Here is a 6,343-nt window from a genome sequence, read left to right on the forward strand (position 1 = left end):
TAGCACCCTATGGACCAAGGGTAGTCTATATTCGCAGGTTCAGAAACGTATGCAAGGAGCCTTGGACGGGTTCACCTCTTGGGCAAATGATTGGGGATTCCAGATCTTGTCACCGAAAACTGTAGGTATGCTAGTATGCAGGGATCCCGAGGTTTCCCGGATGTCCCTGCAGCTCAATGGTCAGTACATAGAATTCAAAGACGAAACCAAGTTCCTTGGTGTAATCTTTGATAGGAAAGTGACATGGAGACCGCACATCAAATATGTAGTAACACGTACTCAGCGCATCCTGAACCTTATGAGGAAAATAACGGGACGTGAATGGGGAGCAAGCCGAGTTGCCCTCATGATGATCTACCGTTCTCTAATACGTCCTGTATTAGATTACGGCCCCATGGCTTTCTTAAATGCAAGACCCGTTACACTAAGCAAGTTGGACACGATACAATACAAAGCCATTTGTATTGCCACAGGCTGTGGCTTAGGTGCCAAGCGCGAGTCGTTACTACAGGATGTTGGCGAACTCCTTCTGTCACTCCGAAGGAAGAAACTGACCCTGGGGCATTGGGCCAAACTAAGCCGATTGGGTGAAAGGTGTCCAGCCTTTAACGAAATCTCGAGGTTCAAAAGAGTCGGGGACCCCACCAAGAAGTCATACGGCCAGGCAGTCGGCGAAATGGTTAGGGTCTCGATAAGCTCACCATTAATGGTATAGAGGATACGATTAGGGCCCCCTGGACCCTCCCAGCACCCCCGGTAGATACCACCCTCGTCCAGAGGGTAGACAAAGGGAATAACCAATTGGCGGCCAAGCATCTCTCTTTAGCTCATATTGAGAATAATTGGTCAAAATGGACTCACATTTACACGGACGGATCGCACAACCCTGAGAACGGTACGACGGGCTTCGGGATTTATATCTCGGGGAAAGAGTTACAGGTAGCAAATAGACTACCAAATATGTGCTCTGTGTACACATCGGAAATGTATGCGATCAAAGAAGCCGTAGTGTGGATATCCAGCCAAAGAAATTCAAACTATGTTGTCCTCAGCGACTCACTGAGTAGTCTGGAATCCATAAGAAATCAGAGGTCGGACGCCCGTCCCGAACTGCTGACCCAGATCTACCTAGCGTACGAAAAGTCTCTGGCAAAGGGCAACCAGATAGTATTGACATGGGTCCCGTCGCACATCTACCTTAAGGGGAACGAAGAGGCGGACAGGCTCGCCCTAAAGGGGTCACAATTGGAGAAACCTAGCGTCGAGCTCCCTTATAGCATGAACGAATTTAAAAGCATGGTCGAGTTACGCGTCAGCTCTGAATGGGAAAACTCCCTTGTGGAACTCGACACCTTTAGATTCAGATCCGATGAGTCCTTAAAGGCTAAGTTATCAGTAAATCATCCCAGCAGGAAAATCTGCCGGTTAATAACAAAGCTGAAGGTGAAAGAAACACTCAGATATCGCACATTTAAGCCTATAAGGTGCAGCTGTGGCTCGGACGTGTCTCCTACCCATATTCTAGTAGACTGTGCTCGCCTCTCAGCCGAAAGGAAACCTCTCACGGATAAACTGAGTTCCCTTAACACGGCTCTCAGTGTTCCGAACTTACTTTTTCCAAAAGTAAGCAAACACGAAATCTATGAGTTAATCTACGAATTCGTGTGTGAGATCAGTATCATTGATATGATGATGTGACCCCGCAGAGACGAAAAGAGTGTTCTACTCTGTGAAGATTGGGGGGCCCACCCCAAGACCCAATGGACGGGATCCATAAGTGATCATTCCGAGGGCTACTGCTAGTCGGACGTCCCTAAGTGAAGGGATGTCGGGTATCCTGTAGGGGGCTGTTTTTTTTGTCTTGATTCTGGTCCAGAAACATCGCTGCACCCCTGAACCTAGGTCGGACAGGCGGCGGGGCCCTGGGGCCCAGCTGACAGTCCTACCTACCCCTACCCACCCAAAACAAAGATCGTAACATTTATGGCCAAGCGGACCAGACTGCGCTCGCTCGCACCCCTTTTCTACCCCAAAACTTTCTCCGCTCCTTTCGATGAGATTTTTAACTGCTAAGACACTATGTCTCAAATTAAACTGGACCAAGCCTAATCCATACGGCTTCCTCCAGTATGTTTCTTAGGAAACATCCTTGTCTACGATATCACCTTAGGTGGAAGTGGACGTAAAACACCAGAAACGAACGAACGTAGCATTCATTATAACATTTCAAAATGTTGAATAACAAAAGAAAGCGAGATAATGATATTGCCGTCAATGAATCTGCCGACCTCCCGAGGAAGACAGTTCCGCTCCGAAAAACAAAGTCAGCCGTAAATTCTCTACTAAATGGTCACAAATATTCACGTGGTTAAGATATATTCCCACACAAAAGGTGTATTGCCAGGTGTGTTTTTAATCCATTTTTTTTCTTTAAATAACAATTGCTAGAAGTCACTTTGCTTGACAATGAACTTTTTCGCTGGCCACCATTTTGAAATATGTGCAAACATCTTGACATGTTATCAAGTGAAAATACTAGCACGATATTTTTTGAGCTCACAAAATATCAATACGAGTTAATATATTGATAAGTTTAAGAATTATGTTAATTATTGTACATTTTTATGACTTTGAATTATTTATGTGAGCTAATCATTCGGAACTACTTTTTCACCGTGTATGGAGAAATAGTCAGCAGCCGAATTCGTCACGTACGCAGTGTTGACTGCGAGCGTGGTTTCTCACGCCAGGACGTAATAAATCTTGAGAATGAAAACTCTCAACGAATTAATGAGGATTTCTATGGAGGGACCACCACTTTACAGACATGGAAATCTTGTAAAAACCGACTAATATATACGGGCAATATTGTAAACAAATTAGGAAAATAGTGTACTTGTGATGAATGAATGTATAAATAAATAAATGATGATAATTGATTACATGTGTCCTTTTATTTAAAAGGGGGGTGGGTGGGTATAAATGTCGATGTGAGATTGGATTTTTGTGTGACTGTCCTTGACCCAATTAAAGCCGATCGACATTGCAATAGCATGTAGTTTTTGACTTCTTATTATGTGCTAAAAATAGCACCACTTTCTACGTGAGAAAAATGACCGGTTGGGAAAATTTTGAAGTGAAAGCCCTGCTTTAGAGGGACCACAAGCTAAAATCATTAATTTTCGTACAATCAAGGGAAATATTTAGAAAGTTATGATCTGGTATGAGAGAATATCGAAAGGTTTGGGTAATAAACATGTATTTCAAGTTTCATCAAAAAAAAGATCCTCTAGAGGGTCTACAACCTTGATATAGCAAATTTTTGTCTGGTAGTTTTGGTCTAATTTTCACGAAATTCAAACTCAAACAACATTACAGTGTAACGGTGATACATTCGACAGTTTTTTAAATCGGATAATAATTGTGACCTCTAGAGGGACCATATGCTAAAAACGTGATTTTTTGTACAATCAGGGGCCATAATTCAGGAAGTTACAATATGATATGCGCAAATATCAAAAGGAAACAAGCTAAAAGGGTCGAACAATCAGGGGCCATAATCCATGAAGCTACGGTCCGATACATGCCAAGAAACCGAGATCTTTGGGAGATACACCTATATTTCCAGTTTCATCAAAATAAGAAGATAGGTTGCCAGACAACGAAACATACGCCGAGAGCAGCTAAATGGTCTGGGCAGTCAACAAGAGTTGTCGCATATTTTTACTTTTTTCGGTAATGAAACATTTATAATACACTAAAATCTGATTAAGAGTAACAATTCATTAAGTAAATATCAGAAAATCATCAGAATTTGTTTGGCTTTTATAAAGTTCTGCCCCATGCTAACGTTTCATATACAAAACATTTAATATCATGGATTTATCGGAGATCGTTGAAAATCAATAGGCTCCTTCGTCTAATGACCTAAAACACTGCGTATAAATTTAAAGTCAATTGGATATTAACTTTAGCCTCTAGAGCGTCCACAAGAAAAAAATATGATTTTGCGAAAAATCGGGAGAAATAATCCAATACAGTTACAGTCCAATACATGCCTATATCGAAGGGAACCAATATCTTTGGGATATAAACCTATATTTCAAGTTTCATCAAAATCTGATAACCAGCGGCTGCAAGGCAGTATACGCCCACATTTTTGAGAGATGGATAGAAAAAAAGCTAAACGAAAGTGATTTTTCCTACAATCAAGGGCCATAATTCAGGAAATTACAATTCGATATGCGCAAATATCGAAAGAAACCAAGATCTTTGAGTTATAAACTTACATTTCAAGTTTCAACAAAATCGGATAAAAATTGTGACCTCTATAGGGTCCACAACCTTGATATATCATATTTTTACGCTATTTGAGAACGAGGGGCGGCCATTTTGTCTGTCAGTTTTGGGCCAATATTCACGAAATTCGAACTCAGTCGTCCTTAGGGTGTAACAGTGATATAATAATATGTTTTTTTAAATCGGATAAAAATTATGACCTCAATAGGGTCCACAAGCTAAAAACGTGATTTTTCGTACAATCAGGGGCTATAATTCAGGAAGTTACGGTCCGATATGCGCGAATATTAAAAGCAACCGAGATCGTTGTGTTATAAACTTACATTTCAAGTTTCAACAAAATTGGATAAAAATTGTGACCTCTATAGGGTCCACAACCTTGATATACCATATTTTTACGCTATTTGAGAACGAACGGCGGCCATTTTGTCTGTCAGTTTTTGGCTGATTTTCACGAAATTCGAACTCAGCCGTCCTTAGGGTGTAACGGTGATATAATAATACGTTTTTTTAAATCGGATAAAAATTATGACCTCTATAGAGGCCACAAGCCAAAAAACGCGTTTTTACGTACAATCAGAGGCCATAATTCAGGAAGTTACGGTCGGATATGCGCGAATATCGAAAGAAACCGAGATCTTTGGGTTATAAACTTACATTTCATGTTTCAACAAAATCGGATAAAAATTGTGACCTCTACAGTGTTCACAAGCCAAAAACGTGATTTTTCGTGCAATCAGGGGCCATAATCCATGAAGTTACGGTCCGATAGATGCCAATATCAAATGGAACCGAGATCTTAGGGTGATAAACCTATATTTCAAGTTTCATTGAAATCGGATAAAAATTGTGACCTGTAGACTGTTCACAAACAATTGTGGACGGACGGACGTCCTGACGAACGGACAGGGGCAACGACAATATACGTCCACATGAAAATGTGGGCGTATAAAAATTGTGATCTGTACCCACATAACAATATGTTAAATTTATGTAAAAATGGTCAGTCAGTTTACCATCATTTTGCTCATCTTTTTAACGATAATTTTACGTCAGGAAATGACGTTAATCTAACGTAAAGTTTACGGCATTTTCTGACGTAAATCTAAAGTATAGTTTACGTCATTTTCTGACGTATATCTAACGTAAATTTTGCGTAAAGTTTACGTCACTTATGTTAGATTTACGCCAGAAAATGATGTAAACTTTACGTTAGATTTACGTCTGAAAATGATGTAAATATGACGTAAACTCTACATTAGATTGACGTCATTTCCTGACGTTAAATTTTCGTTAAAAGGATGAGCAAAATGATGGAAATCTAACTGACCATTTTAACGTAAATCTTACATTAAATAAACATCATTTTCAGATGTAATTCTATGTCAAATGAGCAATTAAAACCTTTAATATATTCTATTATTGGTGGTTGTAATTGTAAAATTCAGTCAACCAATAACCAAATCTTCTTTAACCATATGAAGTGCTAAAGACTCCTGGCGCAAACAATTATTGAACTGAAACTGAATCGCAGGCCCCATTTCTCTCTATTTCGTCCTCAAGGTTTCGGTGGTCAAACGGTTAATGCATGTTTGTTGCATCATAAGTTCCGTCATTGAATTAAGAGAGAGAGAGAAATCGGGTTTAACGTCCACTCAACACAAACTAGGTCATTTTGGGATTAACATATGGTTTAATTTTATTTCAATAATTCGCTTGCGCGTAGGGGTATTTAGCAGTGGGAGGAATCCGGAGGACACAGATAAAACCCACGAGGTTGGACAGGCGACCCTACTTCTTGTCACATACAACCGGGGATTCGAAACCACGCTAGTTGACTTAATGACAGACTTTATGATACTGCGCACACACGCCAACCATTCAGCCATCCAACCCCCCTCATTGAATTAAGTAGCGTGGTTTCGATTCCCCACTTGTACATGACAAGTACTAGTAGGGTAGCCTGTTCAATCTCATTGGTTTTCTCCAGGTCATCCGGTTTTCTCACACTGCTAAAGACCCCTACCTGCAAATGAATTATTGA

This window comes from Patella vulgata, chromosome 6, assembly GCF_932274485.2.
Source record: "Patella vulgata chromosome 6, xgPatVulg1.2, whole genome shotgun sequence".
NCBI lineage: Eukaryota > Metazoa > Mollusca > Gastropoda > Patellidae > Patella > Patella vulgata.